This window comes from Rhinolophus hipposideros (assembly GCF_964194185.1).
Source record: "Rhinolophus hipposideros genome assembly, chromosome: 1".
NCBI classification, from domain to species: Eukaryota; Metazoa; Chordata; class Mammalia; order Chiroptera; family Rhinolophidae; genus Rhinolophus; species Rhinolophus hipposideros.
The window spans coordinates 13,091,616-13,108,141 of record NC_138047.1 but is presented as its reverse complement, the minus strand read 5'-3'; the positions used below and the strand labels follow the sequence as shown (position 1 = coordinate 13,108,141).

The 16,526-nt window shown below is 39.5% G+C and overlaps 1 protein-coding gene across 9 annotated transcripts in view; it reads left to right on the top strand.

The window, feature by feature from the left end:
- The window catches only part of KIAA1217, a 435,058-nt gene that overhangs the window by 152,114 nt on the left and 266,418 nt on the right, over positions 1-16,526 (top strand). Inside the window, exon 1 of one of the 9 annotated variants that reach the window (XM_081048616.1) lies at positions 12,411-12,645. The exons of the other annotated variants lie outside the window; for them this stretch is intronic. The gene's annotated coding sequence lies outside the window, so the exon portion shown is untranslated. Of the gene's footprint in view, positions 1-12,410; positions 12,646-16,526 lie in introns of those variants that run through there. 9 annotated transcript variants of the gene reach the window in all.

Genomic DNA, 16,526 nt, shown 5'->3' with positions numbered 1-16,526 from the left:
ACCCACAGAATTTATGTTTGACTAACTAGGTGTATAGTACCTGCTTTGTGGTTACAACGAGTTTATGTGTATTCTCTTATCTAATGTGGTCAACCCACATTAGGACGAAAAAGTAATACGTTTTAATTTAAAAGTCTGGTGTGTTCTTCCATTTCAATACAAAGAGTCTCTCTAAGAGATACGAAGGAGTATTTTCCTTTAAGTTGAACATAGTGGAGAGCTAAAATAAGGAAATCAGACCATCAACAAGCAGACTGTCTGAAATGGGGTCACTATTGCCAGGAGGCCTCTTGTCCAGCTTCTTTCCTCAGGCCCGGGTCGTGCTGCTGTCAGGCCTCCTGATGTACCGTCATCAACCAGCCTCTCTTTTCTGTTTGTATGGAAGTAGCACTGGAGCTGTTTTCTCAGTGTCTAGTTAATCTGGCACTCCTCACTGTTGTCTACTGCAATCCAGTGTATCTGCCGATTATAAAAATGGAAATCATAAAAATACCTGTTAGTCCGTTTATTTATAAACATTTCAAGTTCTAGTTATTTTACTCAAAATCAACCTCTAAAGAACTTTATTCATTTGTGAAGAGTTGGAATTTGGACCTGGAGGCTTTGGTTGAGGCTCAACTTTATCCATTCCTTTGACTAACATCTCCTTTTTAGAAGCTAAAAATTTGATTTTGTCAAGAATTATGGAAAATGACAAAAATAGTTATAAAAAAAGCAAGAGAAATATTAACTGCATTTGAATTAGAAGACCAGGTCTTAAGAGGCAAACCATCAAGAAGCAAACACTACTTCAAGTTGGTAGAATAAAGGCATTTTTACTCCTGTTCCCTCAAAACTCACTGAAAACAGTTGACAATGGAAAGAGAAAGGGAAAAGAACTCCGTCTTGAATAAAACGAGGAAATGATCAAGACCTATGGAATGGCTTTGGGAGACGAGGGAGTGTCCTGGGGGCAACCCGGTGTCCACAGACTATAGAGAGGAAAGTAGGGTTAAAGGAGGAATGTATGCTACCCGCAGTTCGTGTGATCTTGACCTCACCTTCAATACAGGAAGCTTTTTGAATAAAAGCTGAATTAATAGAAGACAGGAGGCAGTGTTACCAGGTCACAACACACCCAGTCACAGAAAGCCTGTGATTTAAAGGGCTTTGCTGTGCGCCTCACAAACACTGGATTCCACAAACTGAAGAGTGCTTTTAGGGCAAAGCAAATAACATTTTTGTGGAAAGGGCATTTGATGTCACAAACCCGAGGCTATGTCTGCTGATGCCTCCCTTCTGCATGCTAGTTTTCAGTAGCTAGCTGGCCGCATTCAAATGTGAATTATATAATAAGAAACGAGCCAATAGGATACTACCTTAAAATGGATATATTAATCAGGATAGTCTTAATTATGCTGCAGAACAAGTAAACCCTGTGGGATTTATTTTTGTGTGTCTGTGGTATGATACAAAAATGTTTTATTTCTCACACACACATAAAGTCTGTCGTTTGGACAGCTCTCCGGAGAAGCTGTCCTGGCAATGGCTTAGTGATTCAGGCTCCTTCCATTTTGTATTGATGCCATCTTAACACATGGATTACAAGTCGCATGACAGAGAAAGAGAGAGAACTACTGGGTTGTGCACAAGCTCTTAAATGTATTGTCCCACAAGTGGCATATGTCACTTTCCCTCATTGTAACACTTGGTTCTAGCACCTCCTGGGATGTTTGGCTTATCCAGATTTTAGCTGTGGAATCTAGTTTAAGGAGGAAATCCCCATTTACTTATTTCAACTCTCCCAAATATAATTAATGGTTTCATCAACTTTGTTGTGCATAGCTATTTATACCTATCTGGACAATAGCATCAATCACATTTATATGTAATATAAACATATTGACATATACAGAGGGTGCCAAAAAAAATGTATACACATTTTAAGAAAGGAAAAATTCTGTATTAAAATTGTAAAACTCAATATATACCAATAACAAAAGATGAATACAAGTCATGTGTATACATGTTTTTGGCACCCTCTCTCTATTAGCATATATTTATGCCGTATGTAATGGAATCTTTCTGACTCATTTTTTATGAATTTAATTACATCATAGCAGAACTCTGGATTACTCCTCATGCTGCAGATCTCAAGGTATTAATTAATACTTTGGGGAATAGATGTAGTCCCTCTGTCAGGTGTGAAAAATTTCAATTTAATCAAGTTTTTGTCTATCACCTTTGTATTAACCCTGATCAACCTAAATATGTGAAAGTATTCGAAATTCACAAATATGCATCTATATTCATGAATATACTCGTGTGTATTTGCCAAGCCTAACAGGCGAGGTTAATGGAACTGAAGATGCACTAGGAACACAGACCATATTCTTTAGTGGAGGGCTTAGGCCGTGGTGATGGTAAAAGGCTAGTGTTGGAGAAGGGATAGGTTTTGAAAAATTATACATGTTTTGTAAATAAATAAATACATAAATGAAAAGTTTATAAATTATAGTAAAGGAAATAGACCCAGCTAAGGATTTTCTCCTTAGAGCTATTAATTTATTCTAATCTAAAGGGGGAAATGGTGGGAGAATAGCCATGTTTAGTAGCAGAAACCTTTTTTTTTTTTTTACATTTTTTTTTTGCCTTTGTGTGTGTGTGTGTGTGTGTGTGTGTGTGTGTGTGTGTATTGAGAGCCCACTGGCCCATGTGGGAATCGAACCGGCAGCCTTCGGAGTTAGGAGCATGGAGCTCTAACCGCCTGAGCCACCGGGCCGGCCCGCAGAAACCTTTTAGCTATTTGAAGTTATGACTGAGTATACATTTATAGACCAACTTCTTGATTAAACCTTAAGGGAAAAGGAAACAACCTCTTGGCAATTAAGAAATCTAATACAATGTATTCAGAGTAAATAATAATAAGTCACAAAGGGAAGAGGGAGGAAATACCCTACATGGACTGCCATGAACATGAAGAATGTTAGATAAATATTTCACATTTCTTTAGCACTATTTTCTCAGCTACTATTTATCGTGGTGAAAAAGTGGAGAAAACCATAAGAACATATTATTGGCAGCAGCCAAAATTGTAGCTGTTGCTCTTTACACATATTAGTATATTGCATCTTCCCAACAGCCCTTGTAGGGTAGGCACTGTTGTTCACTCTCCTTAACAAAATGGGAAACCAAGCACAGAGCAGTCCAGTCTTGTCCAAGGTGACACAGCAAGGAAGCAGCAGTACCAACATTTAAATCCCGTTATCTGGCTGTGGGGACCTTGCTCTCAACTCACTCATTACACTATCTCTCTAAGAAGTGATAGAATTGAAAGACATTCTGAAATGCTGAGGAAATGGAGAAGGACCAGAATGGAGTACCAGTTTGCCCATTGTCAGTAAGTATGAAATTTAATGGTGATCTTAGAATGGCTCATGTGTCAGCCTCCTAATTAGACTGGTCTTTAGTAAGTCAGGGAAGAAATGGAATTTAGCACAAAAGAAGCAGTGGCATAAATAGTAGTAAGTATCTTAGAAAGGTAAAAATTGAGAAAATATTACTCTTGGCAGAGCAGCACCTCCAAATGGAAGGACCATGGTGTCATAATAGAATAACCACTTGTATTGAGACTTTATATTAGTGTATTTGTGAGTATTTAATGAACTAGCGACCTGTGAACAAAGAATAGGATAGGATTGAAAGAATTGGTATAAAATATTTCTTGTCCTCAGAAATTCCAGATAATCTTGGCTGTGCCTAAGGGAAATCAGAATGTGGTCAGAAACAATAGTCATCTAAATTGGGTATGATGAAAAACAATAGTAAAAAAAAATTAGAGGAAGGAACAGTCTAATACTTAACAGAAGTTGCTACTCAAGGGACCCGATAATGGAGCAAACCTGGAACTGTGTCCCAGAAGACTGATAATTTTGAATTGTGAGGTAAAGGGTGTTGGAAGTGCATTTCAGAAGATTTGTAGTATTACAGATGGGATATACTGTGCTAGGGACTCAGTGATCAAAAAGACTAAATTCAAGAGGTTGCAATTGTACTTGCAAAATTGACTTTAAGTTGACATTAATCATACAAGATAGAGAAAGAGAACCCTAAATGGAGATCATTCATAACACAAGACTTTTGATCCATGTTTAATGGGGTGCCATCAACCTCTGTGTTAACTTTTAATTAGTGTTGTGGAAAAGCGAGAGAACACATTTTGAGAATGGTGTTATAAAAGGAGCTCGGCAACAAATCAAAGTAAGGAAGACACCCCATGCCATGGAAATCTATGTGTTGATGGGGTAGAGTGAATTTTCTGTACTTTTTCAGCTCATTGCTCAAGTCAAATTGGTAAATTACTCAAAAAAAAAAAACCAAAATAGTATTCTACTGTGTAATAACTATGTATACAGTGTCAGATGGCTAATAGACTTACTGGAGCTATCACTTTATGAGGCATATAAATGTCTAATTATGTTGTTTTGCACACCTGAAACTAATACAATATTGTATGTCAACAGTAATTGAAAAATAAATTTTTAAAAATTAAAAAAAAGAAAAGATTCTATAAGCTAAGGAGTGCTTGGGAGTAGGTGGGAAAGTAAAGGGGAGTCAGGAACCGAAGTGTAGCTGTGCAGTGGTGGGAGACGCCTGGAAAGTGGTAATCATCAAAATCTAGAGAAAATCGCCACCAAATGAGATGGGAATTTCTGTGCTGAGGAATCCAAAAAAGATCAGTGTGATTCAGTCTGGAACATTGAGGCAGAACTCATATTGTAAGGGTCTAAATTGTCCTTCCTCTACTCACTCATCAAGCTCACTTCTCTGCCATTTTTCACCCTTCCTTCTGTAGGTGTTTTCTTGGATTAATTCAATCAAATGGTTATTTATCAGGGAGCTACACGATGAGCTCCGCATTGGGCAGAGTACAAAGTACCCACCCTGCTCTTTAGTGGGAAGAGCAGTAACTTTGGGGTCCGATATTACTGAGTTTATCTATGGTGGGACACTCAGCTGTATGATTCCAGGCGAGTCAGTCCATTTTCCTGAGGCTTTTTCTTAACTGTAGAAATGAGACAGTACTGTCAGGGTGAAGATGAGATACGATAATATATCTCCACTGTAAGATGTTGACTGCATGCTAAAAGTCTTCTCATTAAGGGGAAAGCATTCTAGCCAGGAAGTCAAATTCAATACACTTTAGGGCAGCATGAGATGGTTTGTGTTCTAAATTGCAATGATCTAGAGCAGAATTTTATAAAAGTATGTTCTACAGATTCCTAGATCCACAGGCTGTTAATAGCTGTTTGGGGAATAGGGAGAAAGTTTCTAATTTGGGGACATTCTTGGTTAATCCACGTTAGATGAATTTCTACATTGCAGGACTGGTCAGATCTTTTACCATGCTAAAAGGCATTGCGAATCTTAGTTGGAGATTTGGGAGTAGGCAGGTAAGGAATGAAGTATGCAGTGTTTCCCAGACCTATTTGAACACAGAATATTGTTTTAGGGACTCTTGTGCTATAGGGCACGTTAGGAAATGGTGGTATGTACCTTAAAAGCATGCTGGAGTTCAGAGCAGTGGGAGAGCAGAAAAGGAAGATTTCATTTCACACAGGAGATCAAAATTTGAATGGATTCTCTTGGAACGATAGGAGGCTTGTCCTAATTACCTCTGTTTCCTCAGTGCCTGGTCCCTCCATAGTAGACATTGAACAAATATCTATGACAAGGATATTGGCAGATTATGGTTTGAATGAATAGAATGGAGGCATTCAGATGAGGAAGGGAGGACAGCAGCAATGATGAGATAGAATCGTCCCCTTGTAAATTAACAGGTAGGCCCATGTAAGAGAAGCAGTGTGTCATTTGGAGAAGTGGGAAGCCAAGTTATGCTGGATCTTGAATGTCAAGCAGAAAGCTCGGACTGACAGACTCAGGGCACCTTTGAACCCTCGAGTACAGAAGTGGAATAAAGCAAAATTTAAAGGTTAGCTCTTCAGTGCTAGGTAGGAGGGGCTTTTTCCTATGTGAAAAGCCTGTGATGGCCTGGGAGCTGTTGCAGTGTCCAGAATGCAGGGACGAGGTCCAGGGTAGTGGCTACGGGAATCGAGCTCAGCCTGAATTGAAGGAGGACACATCAGGTTTTCAAAATAAAAATGGGAATGACTTGGTGACTGGTTGCAGAAGGATGAAGGTAGGAAGGGCTGCAGCAGGTGTAGTAGAAAAGGCAAGAACACCCAGCGGAGCACACCGGGATCTGGGTTCTGATTCTTCCTCTGTTCCTACGTGTGCGGGGACCTTGAGCAAGTCACCAAGCTCTTGTGTCACGTGTCCATGTTGTGTGGAACGATTGAAGGACTGGAGAACTACCATTGAACTAACATTAGTCATGAGAGGAGTGGCTGGAAAAAGACACCATTGTGTGAATTAACTCATGGGATCTGATGATGGGAACGGAATTTTGGGGAAAAGAGCTGGTCTGGAGCTCTTTTAACAAGAGCTTAACAAAATACTTTAACAAAATATTTTAACAGAATACTGTAGTCTCTCTTTTGATATGCTCTCAGGTGTGTCCTCTCAAGGCCCTGTGTTAGCACCCATCTCACTTTGCATTCCCATCTCAACATCTTTGTCTTACCAAGCCTGCCCTTTCTTCTTCCTTCCCTTCCCTATCCGAGGTTTTCCTAGGGTATGCTGCAAACCCTGTGCATGTGTGAAGGTGAACTGCGAACAGCGTGTAATGTTGTGGGACTACCAGATGGAGCTTTGAACTGAGGCATTGATTTTGACAAAGTGTGGCTTGGGTGCAATGCATTGCAGTAAGAGGCTTCACGGCATGTCATATTTGCCAGGAAGTATTTCTGAATTAATGGAATGTGCAAGGACTTTGCTTCATGAGTACTTCCTGAGATCATAGCCGGGGCAGTCAATGGTTCTACTCAGGACAGATATAATGAACGGAGAGCAGGTGGATGAGTGTACTGTGGATACTGAGAAATGGCTGGGCTGGGTGCACGTAATAATTACTGTTGACTGATTTTATCTTTTGGGTCCATTGCCCTCCCTCTGTCCCTCCTTCCCCCTGCCTTTGTTCCTTCTTTCCTTTTTGTTTTTAAACATTTCAACTGAATCAGAACATTCTGTGCTGAGTATTAAAAGTGTGAGAACCACTGCACTTCCAAGTCCAGTGTGTACATGTCCCATTTCCACGATTCTTTCTCCCGTTACTCCATACAACATCTGTTTTACCTCTAGTGAAATACCAAGAAGTTTAGTGCCCATGTAAGTGTCTAGAGAGCAGACGTCCTTTTTGCACTCTCTCGGTTTTATGTCTTACCAAGTTTTTCAAAGAAGCACTTTGCATTTGTTTTTCCAGACTATTTTTTGCTTTTATCTTAATTAATTGCCTTTTCCTAGTTATTAAAGTTATCCATGTTGTCTTATAATTTCTTAAAATGAGTAGTAAATTCATTTATTGTTAGTACTGATTTTTTAATAATGGAAGACATTTAAGGGCGTGTAATTCCTGACACCAATTTGGGCTGTGTCATTCAGTTTTGTATGAAATATTTCCCATGTTATTGCTTTCAAGGAAGTTGAAAATTTCAATTTTGATTTTTCTTTTTGATTTAAGGATTGCTCAGGAATACTTTATTTCCAATCTGTATAATTCTTACTTATAAATTTGTTTAAAAATGTCTTTGAATAGTCAAATACACAATCAATGTTTGTGAGTGTTCCATAAATATTCATGAAAAGTTATGTATTTTATATTTATTGTATACATGTATATACATATACATGTGCACATGCACACGCACACATATGTTTATATATTAGGTTTGTTGTTTGTATCTTTAATTTCTTCTCAGTCCTTATTTTATTCTTCTAGTAGTGCTGTTCAGTTCTAAACAAAGTATAACTTTGTATATGTCTCATGGTAATTATATTTTTATCTTGTTCTCCTTGCATTCCTAAGAATTTTCACTTTATGGTTTTTTTTAGTTGCTTTGTTTGTTGCAGACAAATTTATGATGACCAACTCCTCTTCATAAATTGTGTCTTTTTATGTTACCAAATGACCTCTTTATTCTGTTTAATGTTTGTTAACTTTTCTTAGTATTATCGCTCTGATTTCTGATTGCATTTGTCTTGTCTGTCTTACCCATTTATTTTCAACTTTGTTTATTAATAATGAATATGTTTATTAGAAACAACATATAACTTGCTTTTGCTGTTTTAGCCCAATCTGTTAGTCTTTGTTTTTTAATGGGAGAATTCATTCCATTGATATCTAACGTAATAACTGATGAACTTGATTATATTCCTCCATCTTTTTAATTTGACAGCAAATATGTCTATTCTTTATTAAATAGTCATGCTCAGGAAATAGGAAACAGTTACTTGCGTTTCAGTCTGGACAAGCTGTATTTGAAATGACAGTAGAGGCTCCAAGTGAAAAATGACAAGTGGAGGTTGGACAGCTGGAGGTGGATGAGGACTGGAACCTAAGCCAGATAACAAGACTGGGCGGATAATATTGGCATTACCTGCTCTATTAGTCAGGTTTCTCCAGAGAATAGAACCCAGAGGTTAGAGAGAGAGAACAAGAGTACGAATGAGTGAGAGACAGACAGATTTACTTGAAGGGATTGGTTCACACAACTGTAGGAACTGGCAAGTCTGACATTTGCAGAGCAGGCCGGCAGGTTGGAAGTTCGCATAGAGTTGATGGTGTGGCTTTGAATCCAAGATCTGCAGGCTGGATACTTGGGCAGGGTTTCCAGGTTACAGTCTTGGGCCAGAATCCCTTCGGGAACTATAAGTCTTTGCTCTTAAGGCCTTCAACTGATTGAATGAGGCTCACCCACAGTATGGAAGGTAATCTGCTTGATTCAAACTCAGCTGATCTAAATGTTAGTCACATCTAAAAAATACCTTCACAGAACATCCACACTGGTGTTTGACCAAAGAACTGGGCACCATAGCCTAGCTAAGTTGACACAGAAAATTCACCATTACCTTAGCACCCTAGTCAAAGTTGACTAAATGTGAATGGATAATTTCTGAAGGGAACCTCTACAAGCAAAAACAGAGCCAAAGTTTAAGGACATAGCGTGAGGAAATTAATTACTACAGTTGGTTTCCATTATTCTACTCAGAAATCCAAATGTCCTCATTCTTTTGGTGATACTTGCAGTGTGTTGACATGCAAAATGTATACTTGTTTGTTTTTTCTTTTCAGTGTTTGTCAGTTTTTCTTTAGACCAGAACTTCAGGTTGCAGACCTCTCTTGAGTGTCTGCTGTTTCATTAGCCTTCTCTTCATCCTAGTGGTCTGTATGTCATGGTGTTACGGGTTGTAAAGCGTTCAACTCTGTGGAGTGCTTACAGGCCAATGCTGAAAAAATACCACTACTCTGCTGTTGCTGCTGTGCTGACAGACTGTCCAAGTCTGGACTATTCCAGACCCCATCCCATCTGTTGACTTGGTATATCTGGGAGGATCTGCAGGAGGTCTGTGTTTACCCTTTGCAGCCCAATATGTGCTTTCCAGTTAATCTACTAAGCATATCCTTCCAGCATGGCTTAGTTTAGTTAAGATTTTAGTATCTCCAATGTTTAGCAATTTTAATTATAATTTTGTTTTCTTCCTACTCAAAGAAGTACAGTGGTACCTCGGTTTTCTAACGTAATCTGTTCCGGAAGACCAAGTTCTGAAACATTCGAAAACCGAGGCACAGTTTCCCCATTAAAAGTAATGCAAAATGGATTAATCCATTCCGGACCTTTAAATCAACCCCTAAAGCTGCAATTTTAGCATGAATTTTACTCTCTAATGATACCATCGATCCATAAAATTTATGGCGGTCGTAAACTGAAATGTTTGTCAACAGAGACGTTCGAAAATCGAGGTACCAATGTATTTCTTTTCTACATGACGACTTCTAATTCATGGTTTTTAAGAAACAGAACTTCAGGCCGTAAATGGTTAACTCCAACCTCTTTCACCAGTTATTTATGTGCTTATATTTTCATGGGCTTTTTCAGTGAGCAGTTTTGTCTGTTATAAATAGATTTGATGGAACCAATTCAAGAGAAAGAATCTGACTTACTATTCAAGTCGAACACGGATACCTCTGATGTTGCTCAGTGTAGAAACAAAATAGCCTAGCTACATGTATTTGCTGAGCTGGGATTTGGTGAGTGTGCTGCTCAGTTACTCTCAGGCAAACCACAATGCTATTAAAGCTTAGTCCTGCTTGATATTTTCATTTGGGGATCTTAGGAAAAATCATTACTCAGCCGGTCAGTTCAAAGCATATCTTGGCATTTCTGCCCAGCCCCGACATGTGCTGTCCTTTTTGCTGAGATTTTTGTTGTCCAAAACTTGCCCCACTTTAAATATTTCAGGATCCTCACGTTATCATAAGGTCATCACTGGTTACGAATTCTGCTGGAAGTCTTTACCTCCGCCTGCCTGCTTATGAATGGGTTCATCGGGTTGCTTTCTGAGTTGTTTCTGATGTCCATGGGCCTGACTTTCAGAATCGGACTCTTCTCACAGTCTTTTCCAAGCTTCAGTCTAGGAAGTAAAGGCTGACATACTGTAATTTCCTAAATAACCCAAAGATCTGGCACAATGGATAATAGCTCTGAATGAGGAATTAACTTTTGCAGGTTCCTCTCCCTAGTGGATCTTGGAGGAATAACTAACTGAACAGCGCTGCAGTCCATCTTCAGATGTCAGTGTATAAAGCCTCGATGTGGTTATATCTTGTTGTTGTTTTTTGTGTTGTGTTTGTGCCCCACAGGGTAAAGCACATGCGTGGGCTTCATCTGGGTGTATTTTCATCTCACAGAGGCAGTAATTGAATCTCTGACAATAGTCTTGACTCCGTGGTTGTTCCAACTTGGGCTACTGTGTTAAACCAGGCTTGTTCTTGGATCTCTTGGAAAGTAATGTCCCATCTGTTAACTGTCAACTATAGCAGTGCAGAACTCCCAGGACAGTCCAAGGGAACCAGAAGCATTTACAATTCCTTTTATGAAAAGAGCCAGTCTGAGCTTTTACCTCCCATTGCTCTCCCTGCACACACCTGGGCGGGCTCAGCAAAGTGTGGAGGTTAATCTTTGACCTTTGAGGACTGACCTGACGCTGTACTTTGCAGCAGGATCTGTGGCAAGTTAAAGCAGGCTGCACTATTAGCTACTGCTGCTTCCAGGACTGCTGTGTTGTAGCGTTTTCTGCCTTCAAGTGCTTCCCCGCTGCCAGCTCAACCCACTAAAGAACTTCCTGCTACAGCTTTTGACAACCATTTGATGACATCATTATAAACTTTCCTGGGTCTGGAGGAAGTCCCATTCAAACCTTTCTGGTACCTAAGGGTCAGCAATCTTAGACTTAGATTGTGAGGTATGTCTGCAGTACATTTAGATGTGAGAAGAAAGAGTGCTGAGCCCACTGTCACCAAGAGGGGTTGGGGACAAATGCTGCAGAAATTTGTCCAAAGCTTTGTGCAGACATCAGGGAGTCCATAACATTGGGGATAATGAAAAGTGAAGGAAGGAAGGAAGGAAGGAAGGAAGGAAGGAAGGAAGGAAGGAAGGAAGGAAGGAAGGAAGGAAGGAAGGGAGGAAAGAAGGGGAAGGGAAGGAAGGATGGAAGGAAGGAAGGAAGGAAGGAAGGAAGGAAGGAAGGAAGGAAGGAAGGAAGGAAGGAAAGAAGGAAGGATTGACCATTTTAGAGTCTATTGATTATTCCCAAGAAAAGCCAAGGTTATTGATTTCGGTTATTCTGGTAACGTATGCAAACTAGGACAAACATGCAAAAGATATGAGTGTGTTAGGAAAGAGTTAAAAAAAATTCTCAACACCTCCTACCACCACCACTACAAGCCTGAGGCCAAGAGAAAATGCACACACACACACACACACACACACACACACACACACACACACAACGCACATTCCAGTAAGGAACCTGTTTTGCAAGTTTTGCTGGTAAAAAGTAGGAAGGGGGTTGCTGGAGAGTAGAGTGGAAAGCCTTACAAGTATCGATTGAAGGTTTTTCAAAAACCTACATTTTCAAAGTAACTTTATCCTTCAGAGAGAGGCACATGTGCCACTGTAGGGTTTTCTTTAACCAATTAAGTGCATTGTTAGACAGGGAGGGGCAGATTAGCAAATGCCTATAATTTTGATCATTGTTTTCTGCAAAACATCTCAGGCTTTGAAAATGAAGCCATCATTCTTGGCTAAGTTTTTGCTAACAGCACAAATTATACTGTGCAGAGATCCAAAGCCCCGAAAAAGGTTTCATTAATGAACAATTTCAGATGATTAAGTCTTCTCCTGACAGGTAATGTTGGCACATAGACAGGTGGGGTTAGGGTTTCCATGGAGATTTATGATGTCATGCTTGAAAGAGCATGTCAAGACAGCCAATTTAACAAGTAGCTACTCAAAAAGTCCTATAGGCTTGAAGTAGGTTTTATGCAAATGACTAGAGTTTCACTGGGGCAAAAACAGCAAAAGAAAACAGTAGAGAGACATGGAAGGGGGGGTTTACCTGACAGCCCGGAAGGATGACCCTGGAGTCCATTAGAGACAAAAACTTCCCGAAGACCAGACCGCCTCACCTGTGGAGCTCTGAGTACAGGTAAATAATGCATTTATTTCTTCCGAGTTATTACCAAAAATTATTTGGAACGTTGAGGTCTGTTTCTCTGCATTGTTCTCTTGGCAGGAAGAACTGAATCAATAAGCACAGCTTTCCCACACTGAATGTTCCTGCTTCAGGGCTGTTTTTTTCAGGGCTTTTTTTATTGAATGAACTGAGAGTTTTGAATAGAACTGAAAAACAAGTGTCGCATTATGCATTATGCTGATTATGCCCTGTGAATAATGCTATAAAAATGCAATAGGTAAGGGTTAAAAGGACGATCTGAGACTTGAGATACTGTATGTATTTGTAAATTATTCCCAGATGTTGATGTTTTTTTTTTTAATTCTTAGAACAGACCTGAATGGGGACTACGTATATTTCTGTATTTTCGAGTTCTAAAATGCCAAAAATGAAACCCATGGAATATTACAAAAACAGCCAGGTTTATGACCATTGCGCCTTTTTGGTGTGTATGTCTAGAAACTTTTCTCAGAGAGGCATTTCTGAGACTAGAAAAATATCTCCTTTGAGATATCAGAGTGTCTGGACTTCTGGGAAGTCTGAGAAGGCAGAATTTAGGCTGCTGGGGTGGGGACAATGGTTGATAAAGGCAGTTTTTAAAGCGTGCTTTAGAAAGGAAACCTTGCTTTGGTGGCGTTATGGTTTTTCTGTTTGCATCAGTTACTAGTGAAACTGAGTAAACAAGCCTTGCCAGAGATACGGAGGGGATAAAAATCACTACTGGTGGCTGTAGACCTGCAAAGTGGACTCAAACGGCTTAGTTTGGGGACTTCAGGTTGTGATGTGAGTAGTTATTATTAGGTCCACCAAGCTTAAAAAGCAACGAAAGGCATATTTGCTTCTTTCATACACTGCGCATAGAATTAACAATAATTTAAAGATACCTGTACATGAGAATTTGGGCTTTTGAAACCAAAACTATTTAGGAGCAAATGGGCAGGCATTAAAATATTTTTAAAACTGTCTAACATGTAAGAATTTGAACTTCCTGAAATTTGCTGTCAGATAATGTGGATTAGCCCCAAATTGATACTCAGATTAGATTGTTGTGGTACCACAGTGATCGCAAAACCATTGAGTGACAAAAAACTGTCTCCCTGACATCAGAACGCCTGGGTTTTGAATCGTGGCTTTACCACTTACTGCTACTTGTGGAACTTTGGGAAAGTAAATTAATGTATTTAAGCCTCAGTGTTGTCATCCATAAAATAGGGAAGATGACACGGCATTGTGAGATTTAAATCACAATATATATGTAGCACAGTTCCCAGCGTTCATGCTCTATGAGTTAACATTGTTTTTATTTACTACTTACATGGCACTGGACTGTTTATAAAGTGTGTCCACATCCTTTACTCTATCTTATTGCAACAACCCTGTAAGATTAGCAGCAACTTTTTATCCCCCTTTGACAGGTGAAGAAACCCTGGCTCAGAGAGATACTGAAATGTACAACACAGTACACTATCCTACATTTCCTGCTAATTTTTTTTCTTACTTTAGGGATCTTGGGAAAGAAAAAAATCAATGTTACTGAAATAACTCCCAGCAGCAACAATTATTTCTATAAATTAATTAAAATACAAAATGTTAAGTGTGTCAAAGGAGCTAAGATATTCGTGGTTTTACATTAATTATGTCTGACACTTTTTTCTAGATAGGCTACAGGAGTGGGATTAATTTACTTTTTACTGGCACCTATTGATAGGAGTTCAAGTTACTTCATGAGACTTACAATTTTAACTCTTACGTGCCCCTTATGTTTCTGGGTCCTGCAAGCAGAGCCAGGTTTGGTTGTTACAGGTATCCCAAGCAGGAAACTGAGTCACCAGGGCTCCTGGAATCGCCACAGGAAACAAGGGGTTGGACACACTGTCTTTTCTCCTTTTGCATTTTAGACCTTGGCACCTCTCTGCCTTGTCTACGTCCCCAGACCAAATCAGCCCATGATTATATTCTATGTCCATTGTATAAAAGAGACAAATATGTTTTTCATTGTGTTATTTTTAGCAGCAGTGTTTCAAGCCAGGGAAAAACACTCTTTTAGTTCCAGCGTTTTCCTAATGACTTTTCAATTTTTCCAAGATTTCCACATCAGACTGTTCAGCATTGTTCAAATGCCACACTCCTGGAAGAAGGTTCTTAATAGGAGTATTGGGTAGTCAGTTTCACTGAGTGGGATTCTAAAGGCATTCCGATCTCTGAGCTGTTAAGGCTGAACTCAGTCTGTCCCAGATACCCTACAAATTGATTAAATATGGTGATATGAATGGCATCAGGCTGTGTTGGGGACTCCCGTTCCCAGCACTGGTTTGGGGCACTGGTAAAGCTCTGGTTATCTCAAAGGCAAGATCTGATCTGAAAGCAAATATTCATTTCATTCATTCATTCAACGTTTCTATTCCAAATCTGAACTGCAAAGCCGCAAATTTAAAGTAGAAAAGAGTCATGAATTCAAACAGCCATAGGGGGCCAAAATTCCAAATAGGTTAGGAATCACTAATAAATATTCTTATACATTGTTTTGTCCACCGACCCTGTTTTAGAAAGTCCTTTAAAGCTTTTTATTACCATTAATTGTTGATTGTTCAGAGATTATCTGTTGATTAAGAAGTAGTGATTGCATCTGGAAGCCTACTTTGCGCCTAGCAGGGTTTAGTGAAGGTTTGTTGAGTCAGAAGCTCTGGGCATACAGTGATTCAAAGAGCCAGATTGTCTGGATTCAAGTCCTGCCTCCGTTACTTACTAGTGGCACAGGTTTTTCCATTGAAGAACGTTGAAGAACATATTCACATTGCAAATAAAATGTAGCATCCAAATTTAAAAATCCTCTTAGTAACGGAATTAATGGCCTCTAACTATTACATTTTCCTCTTCAAAACTTTTTGGAATGTCTACGGAGATGATTTCTTCAGAAAGAAAGGCACTGAAGTCTCCTGGTTCAGGAACTGGAATTATCAGTTCCTCCTGGGTAAGTTGTACATAGAGTTCTTCTGAGTGGGAGGGAAGCTCTTTCTAGAAGCTGTTTACAGCTTGGGGCCTTATTGAAGCATGGCTTCTAGAAGCTGTTTACAGGTTGGAGCTATTCATCAATTTCACTTGATAAGAAACACTCCTGTTTTGAAGCTGATAGGGAGTAGTTTGCAAAAATCTATTTATTTCTCCCAAAAAAGTCATCCTGGAAAATGGTGTCATTGCAGACAATGTTGCTCTTATCTTTACGTGTGTGGTTTCTGAAGGGATGAGCAGGCAGAGTTGGAAGGGTACTACTTTCCTCCTCCAGCAATAAAGCTTGCCATCGCCTTTCTTTCCTCAATCTTTTTTTTTTTTTTTAAGCAGGTAAAAATAATTTAGTGGAGGCTAAATTCCTCAGGCGATCTGAGTTGGGAACATGTTTTTATTACGAATCGTGAAGCACCACAAGCGGGCTTTACCTATGAATTTTGGCCATTTCGTATTTCAAGGTGGAATTTCCTCGGAAGTCGTTCCAATATTGATTACCTTTTCATAAACTTACCAGCTTTGGCATTGAACTTGTAACTGGTGATGTGACAAAATACGGGGAGAAGGATTTTTGTTTTTTCTGGAGGTATAATATCAAGGTTGGCAGGATTCTGAGGTTGCTAAATCTGCTCTCCTCTATAAAATCAAAATGACAAGTTCTCCGTAGTTTGTGGTGACACTTGGGACATCTGGGCAGCTGGAGGCCTTGGGGCCTGTAGGCTGTGGTGGAAAGAGTGGAATTCAGGACAACCTTACTTAGGCAGGGACCAGGAGGGACAAAGGATGGAGACTGGGATGAGCTTTATCTTAATGTGACAGAGTCTCCTGATTTTGCATCAGACAACAGACTC